A 12,315-nucleotide genomic window follows, 5' to 3' on the forward strand; every position below is an offset into this window, starting at 1 on the left:
TAGCCGTTGGGGTCGACGTCGGCTTCCGCATTGCAGACAGTGACCGCCACACATTGTTGCTGTTTTATTGCCGGCGCACTTGCTGATCTCAACCGTCGAGGAGAAAAGCTGCACTGTTAACTCCTCCTACGGCGTACGATTCTTGGGTGTCCATTTGTTAAATGTCCACAATTTGTTAAATTCCAAAACCACACGTTTCCCGGCGGAAATAGTGGGATACATGAGCATTAGTCGGTATTTCCTATCCACCACCATGGGTCACTCGAACGTATAGTAGTTAAGGTCCGTTGATCATTATTGATGGCTCAGAAAATTCCACTGCCTCCACTATATGTTGGTATGAAGGACTCCACCTCTTTATGATGTTTACGACTCCCGTCTTCGCCAGTTGACTGGCTCTTGTAGTAGTACCGTGGCTACATGTACGTCTCCGTCGAAAGAGTTTACCATTGCCAAAATATTGTCTAGTTTCTGCAGCGAGACGTGTGTGACGTTGAACAATCTTGTGTTGATTTTAATTTTTTGATTATCGTTTCTGACTACTTTGTCTTGTGACTGGAGGATAATATTCCAGTCTGAGGCAAGGGTGACCTGGTGACCCATTTTCAGCCAGACGCCAGCCAATTTAAGAAGCAGGGACTGCGGTGAGCTGTAGCGGTCATCTTGGTGATCCCGTCCGTAGCCTCCTGCAGAATGTTCTTCGGTGGTCTTTTTGATGAATTGCTGCAGTTGTTGTAGGTAGATTTACATGTAGGAGGGGTATTCAAACCTCATTGACACGCCAAGCGACTCCTTGTTGAAGTGCGATGACCGGCGCATCGAATCTGAATATGTGAAGTGCGTTTGCGACGTGCAAGATCGCCATTCTAGGAAGAGAGTTGCTTCTTTGCTGTTCTCACCCGCTAGGTGTTGGCAAAGTCTTAAGTCTTATATTATTTATATTTTTTTTGTACTCCTAATAATTTCGCTTTTTTTGCTTATTATAATTTGTATTTTTTTTTCCTTACTTTTTAAATGAGATTTATGAATAAGTTTCCATGATTTAGTTTGACTTAATTGACTCTAGCATCCTCTTTTACCTCTTCTGTTTTGAATCGCTGTTTGTCTTTGTTTTTAACTTGTTTATTCGAGACATAGACTGTTTTCCCCTGTTGTAGATGATAGGCTTTGAACTTTTTTCTTACCCTTGCAGAGGGTATTCTAATTTCAGTCAAAAGTTTGCTACGCAGTGAAGGAAATAATTCCGACCCAGGAGAGTCGATCTAGCCAAGTCCGTCTGTTCGTCCGTCCGTCCGTTTCTACGCAAACTAGTCAGCTTAAAATCGACATAGCTTCATTGTTATTAGTAATATAGGCATACAAATCGAAATGTAGTGGATTTGTAATCACTGCAAGGGTATATAAACTTCGGCTTGCCGAAGTTTGCTTCCTTTCTTGTTTTTAATTGAGCCTATCCGTCGATGTTTTATACTCTTGAATAGGGTATTATAATTTCAGTCAAAAGATTGCATTGCAGTGATGGAGACATTTCCGACCGTATAAAGTATATATATTATTGATCAGCATCACCAGGGGAGTGGATCTTTCCATGTCCGCCTCTACGCAAACTAGTCCCTCAGTTTTAAAGCTATCTGCTTGTTGTTTTTATAATTTTGGTCAAAAGTGTGCAACGCAGTGAGGCAGACATCTCCGACCCTATAAAGTATATATATTCTTGAACAGGATCGCGTCCTGAGTTGATAAAAGCAAGTCCGTCTGTCCGTCTATCTGTCCGTTTGTCCGTCCGTCTGTCTGTTTCTACGAAATCTGAGTCTCTCAGTTTTAAAGATATCGAATTGAAACCTTGCACACACCTTTCGTTCCTTTGCACGTAGTATATAAATCGGAACGGTCGGGATGTTCGCCTTTCAAGCGCCTTTAAATGTTGATAAAAGTTGAATGGAACCTTTTAATCTTTCCTTTCACTTTCCTCTTTTGGGATGGTGTGTAGTAGACTTCTGCATGAATGCATCCAACACGACAAATGAATCACTTATTCTAGAAGTGGGCACACTTTTTTTCTGCACAGTATATTTGGGTGTGAGTAAGTAGGGTAGTATTGTGTGTTTTGATTGACAGTGTTCTCACTCATTCCATAGTTGTACAGCTGTTGATGAGTACAGCAAAATTGGTGTAGTCAACGCACTGTACAGTGTTTTGGTGTGCAGTTGACTTACTGTACAGTAAGTGAAATTGGCTGGTACATACACACATATATAGTTTTCGTGTGAACTATTCATAGAAAGAATACGATTAAAAAATTGATTTGTATTTTTGTTTCAAATGTATTTTTTATAAAATAAAGAATTTATAAATTTTTAATATTTTAATTAATAGTTATTATAATAATTATTTTATGTTATTAAAGAATCTATATTTAAGTTATTAATATTGGAATGAAGGAACATTATTTTATTTGCCATGTCTTCAGTGGTGGCAATTTTTGACTGCACTCATCTGCACAGTTGTACACAGTCAACACACAAGCTGTACAGCGTGTTTAAAAAAGGACAAATGTAGTACTCACTCACGAAGACTACAACTATATGCTGTACTCACTCGAAGTGAGTACACTGAAAATGTTGTGCTATCTTTTTCTGGCCTATAGAGTCTACTGTACAGTAAAAAATGAGTGCAGTATTTTTAAGAACACTACACTACTGTACAGATCTGTCATGCTACAAATGAGTACATTCATGCAGAAGTCTAGTGTGTACTACCAATAACCATACAACATATAGACTGGTTATTTCATACAACGAAAATGGACCCAAAAATTTCTTAGCGACAGGCCCCAGAGCTCTTAGCAGCAGGCCCCGGACGCTTCATGTGCGTTCGGGTTTTTTGCGCTCTCATTCTTATTCTCATTTTGATGCTCGCGCGCTCATTGCATGAGTTGAATCGTTCAGTCGCAGAGAGGCGCATTTTGAAGAAGGTTGCGCCTGCGCTTGAATTGGTCTTTATATGTATGCGTGTTCATGCATTCTCATACAGGGGTGTATGTGTACGATTATTTCAATTGGATGCGGCAAGAATATTTTGTCTCTTGCTACTTTTCATAATGTGTAATATTAAGAATATTATATGTTATAATATATTTTTAATATTTCAGCATTACTGATTTGAATTTGTAAATCAACATGAAGATTTACAAATTCAAATCAGTTGTAGCAGTACAATGATTTGCATATATGTATGTATAATATGTATGTATAATATAATTAATATAAATCAATCTCTTTAATGATTTTTAATATATTTAATATATCCAATTTTGTTATTGGTAAGATAGCATTATAAAAAGGATAATTTTCGTATGCTACGTTCTTTTCGAGCTTCTCCCGCTCCTTCAAAATACAATCGTTATTAGGGTAGGCAATGAGTGCGCGAGCATCAAAATGAGAATAAGAATGAGAGCGCAAAAAACCCGAACGCACATGAAGCGTCCGGGGCCTGCTGCTATGAGCTCTGGGGCCTGTCGCTAAGAAATTTTTGGGTCCATTTTCGTTGTATGAAATAACCAGTCTATATGTTGTATGGTTATTGGTTGGTGGTAGTACACAGCGATTCCCAAAGACTGTAAATAGTTGAGAACCGTCCACAAAGTACGCCCCTTTCATTATCTGACACCATTGTTTTCGGTGCAGTGAAGTAAAATGTATCGCCGACTTAGATTCAATTGGCAAGAGTTTGGAAAATTTGTTAATAATAACTTAGGAATTAGTTGGAGTTGAGGTTTATTCGGATGTCTGTCGAATTTAAACATTTACAAACTAGGCAAGAAGACACTTGTGACTTAATATGGTATACCATCATGGAAAAATGGTGCTTTTGTAAGATTTGCATCTTCATTTTCTTTGGGTTTCGGTGGGCTCTTTAATGTTCCTCTCCTATTATCCTGCCGATTTCATCTTTGTCACTCAAATTTGTACCAACCTCTGAGTAATGCGAATATTGTAGCCTCAAAAGATTCGAGGCAGCAGTTTTGCAAAAACTGTAGGTAGGTTTCGGGTATTTTGATCCCCTTGATTACCAATTAGTTAATTCATTTTTCAAAGAAATTTGCAGAGTTTGCATAGAGTTATCCTTACTTGCACACAACATGCGGAGTTTCTCAAAAATATTCCCGTCTTTTAGGATAAAAAAAAAAGTTTATTCCGGCGTGCTGAATTAAGTCTGATCCGTCTTAAAGTGCACTGTGAATTGTAGCTATGGATTCTGTTGCAGTTAGCTGTCAGTCGACACAATGGGGGGAGACCACCAGCTACTACAGTAGATTTCGATGTCTTATAAATAAGCTCGCGGTTGTATGCCCCTATGCATGTTTACCACCGTTTTAATTTGGCGTTGTAGTTCCTATTACCTAGTGTAAACGCTGGCGGTTGGATGTCGGTGTTTACTGTTGCTGGGTCAAAAGTAGGATCCAAGGTTGTCCAACGCCCAAACTATTGAACAATAGTTCGTCTTTTGACTTTCAAAGTAAACGGTTGGTTTTTTCTGCTCTCCGATTTCGTATAATCCCATCGGTGGGTTTTATAAAAATATTCTCATAGTCATTTATTTAAATATACATTTACATTCAGTTCGCTTTCCAAGGTATCTACTTTATAAACTTTGTGCACAAACTTAGTGATGTTTTATTATGAAGTTCTAAGCGTGCAGTTTCTGCGCTCTTGCGGTACTTATTACTACTCGCTTATAAGTTTCAAATAAGTTTTCGCATTACGCAATTCCTCAAATGTTGCTACGATCAGCAGTTAATAAAGATTCGGTATCCAAACAATCCATAGTGGAAAGCATGCAACCAGCGACTTCCGATTTGTCCGCTGTGGTTGTCGGTTGTTCGGCTCACGTTGGTTCTGAAGAAACAATGTCTGCTTTAGTTTCACTAAAAAAACAAATTTTCGATTCTCGGCTTGTGTAATGGTGGAATAGTGGATCGAATGTCTTACTACCTATAGCATAACATGATATAACATGCTTTCGTTGATGGTTCACTGGTTCGCGTAGTTGATTTGTTTTTTGTATCAAAGGTGTGTTTCTGTCAGAGTAGCACCACTCACGCAACCTGAAGATCCATATCATCCTACAATCGAATTTACAATTGACACGGGTACCGTTACATTGTTTTCACAAGGTAAATAATTTATTTCTGATTTTAATAGGTCTGATCTTTTCTCATGCAATAATATGTTCGATGCAATAACCTTATTTTGTAATTGCTGTTCCGTGTTACTATCCGTCAATCTCCAATAAATCACCTTGGTTTAGCAAAGAGTTGGCACACTTAAGAAATTTAAAGTCCAGATTTTTTTGGGAAATATAAAAATACCGGTTCTCAATCTGTTTTTCCTAAATATTTAAGTCCTCGGTCAAGATTTATTTAAAATGTTGTAAGGTTCAGCTCTTGCAGGATCCGAAACAGTTTTAAAACACCATGCGTAAATCGAATTTTTATCCTTCCTCGCTGTCGTTTGAAAAATACGGATCAGGTAATACCTAAACGACTCTACTTTAAATAATTCATCAGAGCCTTATTCTAACACCATATCCAAGTCGAACTTAATATTCAGTTCCACTTTAACAGAAATTTCTCTTCTTTTGGATCCTCTTCGTGTTAAGCATGTTTATTTGCCAGGGCCCGATGGTATTCCTGTGTGCGTGCTTAGGTTTTGCACTGAAGCCGTGTGCAAACCTCTTCACAAGTTGTTTGCCTTATCTCTAGAATATCCCCAATTTCCACATATAATATTTTTCCTCTTTACAGAAAAGGAAACAAGTTAGAAGCCAGTAACTATAGAGGTATATCTAAGTTGTCAGGTATTTCAAGCTTTTTGAAAAAATTTGCAACACCTTTGTTTCTCTGCGTCAACACAGATTTTTTAAACGTAGATCCACAATCACTAACCTTTTGGAGCTTTTTTCGTTTGTAATAAAAGGCTTCCAAATTAGTTTTTAAACAAACGTCATTTACCCTTATTGAAGTAAAGCATTTGATTTTGTATTTACTTACTTCTTGTTTGGAAACTTGACCTGTTAGGTTTTCAGTTCATCTCATTATATGGTTCTCAAGTTATCTGAATGGCAGGTCACAAAGGGTCCTTCTTAAAAATTATTATTTCTAAAATTCTCCGTGTTACATTCGCTGTCCCACAAGTGAGCCTTCTTACCACGCTTCTTTTTACATTATTTGTCAACGATCTTCCTTTAATTATAAGTCATTTTCGATACGATGTTAAATTATGACTTACAATCCAAACTGTATAACTTTCAAAACTGGTGCTGAGATAATTTACTAAATTTAAACGGCTCTAAGTTCAAGCTGAGTATGGGTCCACATCAGCACAAAATGGATATTTCCTCTTTCCCAGGTCTTTTACCTATACTCGTCTATCTACTCGCGGATCGTGGCAGACGATACACGGCTGCGCAACTCGGTCGGTTGGGCGGGTTGTTGTCCGTAGAATTCCGCGAGTAAAAAAAATGTTTTTAACATTCTCTTTCTCGTTTGTCGCATAGCTCTCTTCTGTTTTGTTCCCCATGTCGCTGTGAGAAAGAACATCATTTGAACATCGGTGGTCAAGTGGAAACATTTACAAAATCAGGGAAAGCTAAAACTTGTGAGGAAGCAAGAAAAGTTGTTAAATTGTTAAAGGCTTTTAGGCCTTCCTCGTCCAACACAACTATAATTTTTCTTGATTGTAACGCCTTGACTTTAAGAATTTTCGCATTGTCGTAAATAAATTTCCGAAAATAAGAAATCATCCCTAATTTCTTTAATCATTCAAGCGGATGTCATCTTAGGTTACAACGTAGCCCAGAAAATCCACTTGGGTACGCAAAAACTGTGTCTTTTCTGTAGTCAGCACGAAGATTGTGCCAGTAAGATTTCTAATCTTCGCTAAAGACTATGATGTCATCTACATATATAGACGTAACAGGGCTTACCGATTTATTCTCGCCACACATCGTCGATCATTCGTTGGAAAAAGACCGGGACATTCTTTGAGTCTAATGGCATGCAAAGGAATTATTATTTCCTATTCACGGTAGAGAATGCAGTTTTCGGTATGTCGGATTCTTTCATATAAATCTGATTAAATCCCGACGTTAGGTCAGGGCCGTAAAAATGACAAAATGGACGTAAGAGATTTTTACCTGCGCTGGGTGTTCATTCCCAATCAGAAGGTGGATGTTATGCGAGGCCCTGGCTAATAGAGTAATCCTCACTCCGGGTAATAGTGAGTTAACCGTAGAGAAAACGATTTTGGCTTATGCCACGGAAAGGGTTCCGGCTCGGACGAAGAATGTAATAAAAGAGTTATGGGCTGTTGAGTTGAAGAATGAGCCAGATAGTTGGTAAGTGATTTTAATTTTACCTGCTGCAGATTGGTCTTGGAAAGGTTTGAGGGAAGCTATCTTATTTGCATCAGTGAAAACTGCAATTTGCACTATCAGAAACTGTAGCTTAACCCCATCTTTGACGCCATATTCTAAGTATGGAACGCTTGAGAGGCATTGGTCATAAAATTTACCTCTTCGTATTGGAGAACTCATTTTCAGGGCAAAATTGACCATTGGCAGACAGCTTGGTAGGCTTCCTCATAGTAGGACTCGTTGTTTGATTTTTCATCAAACTCATTCGTAGTGTGGCCCTGGGAAGATGGGATAGTATTCAGATGGTACAACCTTTGCGATTTGCGGAACGGATTGAGGTTGGACCAAATGCTAGGGCTGCGCTTGAAATTCTAGTTATCGTCATCCTGCGCGCAACATTAGAACGATAGGATGCCCCGACTGATTAGATTCAATTTTAATCGCTGGGCGGCGGGGGTAGAACATTTTTGGGAGTGGTGTTGCATCTGGGGTCTAGGTTGATTCGGATGGAAGCACCACGGGTATCTAAAACCGTTTACAGGGCAAGCTTGTGTAGGGGACGGGTACCTATTGGCGTAGTTCAGGTAACTAAAAGCAAATGGCATATGCCTCCAGTAAGGTTTTAGGCAACGATTTAATAGCAGCCTAAACCCCTAGTAAAGACGTCTAATGCCCTTCAGGGCCTTGATGCCCTTTTTTAAGATTTCGTCCTATAAGAGCGAAGTGAGTCTTGACTGGTAATTTCGCTTTCTTTTTATTCGTACTAAGTGCAAGCTGGCCTTTTCTAGTGCGGTCACTTTGCCGCTCATCTTCCTTGACGCTGGCCATCTGCCCAAGTAGTGTGGTCGAGGTCGTGCTAAGTTAGAGTGCTAAGTTAGAGAGTAATTAGAGTTTCCTTCATTTCCTCCATCTTTTAAATCGGACCGACGAGGATTTTCGGTTCAGAACAGAAAACTATTAAATTGGGAAATATTCGGATTGACGTGAATTTGGGGACTATATTTAACTCAATATAAGGTTTAAAAATTTGTTGAAGGTTTATTTTTTTGTAGTTTTCTCTACCTTTTTTACTGGTCTTTTGTAAAATTTATCTACATTCAATTTTTTAGTTGTCGTTAGTCCCCATTTCTATTTTTTGTTTAAAAAAAGTTAAATTCAGGGTTTGACACCCAACTCAAGGTAGCTCTCACTGTGCTGGTTACACTAAACATATTAATAAGCTTCCACAACCACCCTCTTTTTATATTTTAGATATTTTATAAAGGGTCGCTCGCAAACTAGTTGCCGCAGCGGTTGTGAGAGAGGTGTGAGTTAGTTTGACCAAATTTATATTGGGTGATTACCCGTGACCAAAGGATAACGCAAGAAAGTCTTGGGATTGGGCTGGTTTATTATTCCTCTTAGTATAGCGTTATTGCTATTGCTCTGTTGCTGGTTGTCGCTGTCCTCTGCTGCGTTGCTCCTTGCTGGCCGCTACTGTGTCCGACCCAAGTGTCTGAGATCGGGACGGCTCCACCGAGACCCTGGATGTTATGCGAACATCCTACCGGGCCGGCAAAGTGTATCGGCTAGCAGGTGGAGCTACTTTCCGACTTATCGACTGGGCACATTTCCCGTTTGACCTGGATGCCCATCACTCATCCGCCGGTCTCGCCTGCTTTGCTGTTGCCAAGCAGTTCTCCAACATCGGGATTTGTGGGGAGTTTTAAGATTCCTCACATTTTCCTTAACCTTTCCCAAGACTGTATCCCCAAAAGACTTTTCTCATACAGTTCCCTTAAAGACTTGAACTTTCCCACGACTCTTTCCCCAAAAGACTTATCTCATGCAGCACCTTGAAAGACGGTTTACCTAGATTGTGCCCTCGTTCCCCAGAAAGTTCCCCGCTTTGAATTCGAATTTTCCCGCCCAAAACATATCCTCGAATTTAAAATTACCACTTCGTTTCCCTTGGTCCGTCCATCGATTGTAGGATCAAGTGTTGTCATCGTCGTTGTCTTCAGTTGCCAGCGTTGCCATTTGTATGACCTTATATAAAAATATTTGTTAAACCCATCGATCGCAACTATCGATCGACCGCCTGCCGAGTCGCCCCCGTCCCTATTTTCCATGTCCCCGATCCGCGGACTTTTGAAAACATAAAAAAAACCATTTAAATTGTGCTGATGGCTGTATACTGGCCCCGCAGAACCCTGATCTTACCGCACGCCGTCCTGCTGTGGTAGCAGACGCCGTCCTCGATGAACAGCTTGCCGGTTTGCCTCGGACGGCACCCTCGGCGGCCATCCTCCTTCGGCCACTTCATCCCAGCGGCCGTTGTCTGCCGATCGCTTTGGACAGATGGTGCTCCTTGGCCCAGACTGTGTCCCCGATATGTGGTTTCCATGAGCGTCTACGGAGATTGTAGTGCCGTGCCTGATTTCCTTTAGCTTGTGGTCGTTTTCTGACGGAGTTTGTGGTTGCCTTTCGTTGCCGTAGGTTTCCTCGTCGTACAAGGCGTTCGATAACCTGAGCTCTCTTACTTGTGTGACGAAAGCCAGCCCATACCATTGGCCATAGCTCCTCCGCAGCAGCATTTTCCCAGCCGCCTGAAGCTGGCTACGTTTGTACCAAAGGCAACTCTCACAATGGTAACTTGCTGCAGCCCTCGCAATCGTCTTGCCGCGACAGTGCGTCTGCCACTATAGCTGGCCCTTCCTATAAGCGATTTCAAAGTCGTATTGTTGCAGTTCCAGCGCCCATCGTCCGATTCTTCCGGTTGGGCTCTCGAAGCTATTCAACCACTTCAGGGCCATGTGTTATCACTTTGAAGTGGTAGCCCTCCTAGTTCGGTCTTAATTTTCGTATGGCCCACCCAATTGCCAAGCATACCTTCTCAGTGACCGATAAATTCCTTTCTGATTCATTCAAGGACCGGCTAGAATTCGAGCTTACTCGCTCGCCTTGGTCGGACATGTCAAAATTGAGTCGGCGACTAATCTTGCCTTGACGGATTCAAAGGCCTGCTGGTGATTGTCTGTCCACTCCCACATTGTACTCTTTCGGAGAAGGGCGTTCAGCGGATTCACCAGCGGGGCAACATCTTTCACAAAACGCCTGTAACACGACGCCTCTTCCAAGTAATGCCGCAGCTCCTTTTAGCAACGCAATCGCTGATACCTTTTCTGGGTGTGTTCCGATGCCTTGGTCTGTAATGCGATGCCCCAAGTATTGCAGCTCCTTTCTGAAAAACTGGCACTTTCTTTAGGTTTTGCATGTGTTCCTCTAGGTTCCATCCGATGACGATAATGTCCTGATACGCGAAGTCCTGAAGTCTAATAACCTGGTTCAACGCCCGCTGTAATGTTGCCGACGCGGAGTGCAGACAAACGGCATCACCTCCCACTGGAAAAGGCCTTTCCCTGGCACAGTAATCGCCGTGTACTGCCTACTGCCTGCCTCCAAATGTATCTGCCAGTAACCGTCCTTTATGTCGAGGCTGGTGATATACTTAGCCTCCCGCAGTTGGTCCAGAATGTAGTTTATTATCGGCATTGGGTGTGCGTCCTTCACGGTCGATGCATCCTTTTTTCTAGTAGCTCGTCTACTTTGACATTGATCTCGTCCTGCATTTTCGGGTTTTTAGGGTAATACTGCTGTTTGACTGGTTGGCCACGTTGGATGTGCCCTTTCTGCCTTCCAGTTTCATGAACTCGGCCTTTAGGAAACCGCTCCAAATCCTCTTCCGCAAATCTTTTTGGCGTTTCCAGTTGATTTAGGATCCCGGTTGATTTAGGCACTCCTTAGCCCAGTGGCATCCCCGCATCTGTGGCAGGCCTGGGCGGGATTCAGCACGGATCCGCTACGATCGGTTCCTGATTCGTGGCCACGCGGCGTATGCCTCGGTGATGCGACTTCGTCCTCCTGGCACCGCCAGCATACCTGCTTTGTCCTTTGCCTTGGCACCGGATGGATCTGCACCTGCTGCTTGTGAGGATTGTTCTCCAGCTCGAACTTCTCCCTTTGCTTCAAACTCGTCTGCCAGCGACATCAAGGTGTCCAAGTGTCGACTATCTTACGGGCTAATGAACATCCGGAGTGCCGACGTGCTGTTCTCCTTTATTCTTTCCAAGACATGTCCACCACGTAATCCCTAAAGCTTTCCCCGTAGGCTTGTTTTTTTTTTGCCTGACTTGGTCTGCCAGCTTTGTCATGTTTCCTCAAGGAAGGAAGTAGTTTTGGAAGGTGTAAATGAAGTCTCCCCAGGTCTCCCAGTGCCGATTGTTGGCTATGAACCACCTTTTAGGAACTCCGGTATTCCTCTTCGGACTACTTTGTCCAGAAACTCCAGGGGCTTATCTTGTCGTCGTAGCGGAAGTTCCACTTTCGGACCTTTTTGGCTACCTTTGCGTAGTCCTCCATGTGCGTCCTCGACTTTCCTTTCTTTCCCGGCAACTCTCTCGCTGCCGGCCATTGCTTCCGATACTCAAAACATCCATGCTCGCTATCAAGCCCTCGGCACTCGGGGTTGTGAGATTGAACTTTAGTGTGGGTAGCTTCAGAAATTTTCTTTCCAGTCGGCAATATCCGGCTCTCCTCGAAGTCTCTCTCTTTCTCATCGACTCGACTGAGCCCTCAAGTTCTACTCCCAAAACTTGGCTCAACTCGTCAAAATCCTCCTCCGGGAGATTATGAATCCACTACTTTCCCATCCCGAAACTTTTATTACCTTGGTCAGGACAATCACTATAGTCCGCCAAATGTAACGACCTAATTCTTTTGTTTCTCACTCGCTACGTAAACGTGCGGCTAGCTCAGAGAGGTTGAGAGTTCGTTCCACCAAATTTATATTGGGTGATTGTCCGTGACCAAAGGATAACGCAAAAAAGGGTTGGGATTGTGCTGGCTTATAATACCTCT

The 12,315-nt window shown here is 42.0% G+C and overlaps 1 protein-coding gene across 13 annotated transcripts in view; it reads left to right on the forward strand.

The window, feature by feature from the left end:
• LOC108040061 overlaps window positions 1-12,315 on the forward strand; it is an 84,692-nt gene that overhangs the window by 5,357 nt on the left and 67,020 nt on the right. The gene's annotated exons all lie outside the window — the stretch shown is intronic.

The sequence above is a fragment of the Drosophila rhopaloa genome, unplaced genomic scaffold, assembly GCF_018152115.1.
Source record: "Drosophila rhopaloa isolate 14029-0021.01 unplaced genomic scaffold, ASM1815211v1 contig_203, whole genome shotgun sequence".
In the NCBI taxonomy this organism is placed as follows: domain Eukaryota; kingdom Metazoa; phylum Arthropoda; class Insecta; order Diptera; family Drosophilidae; genus Drosophila; species Drosophila rhopaloa.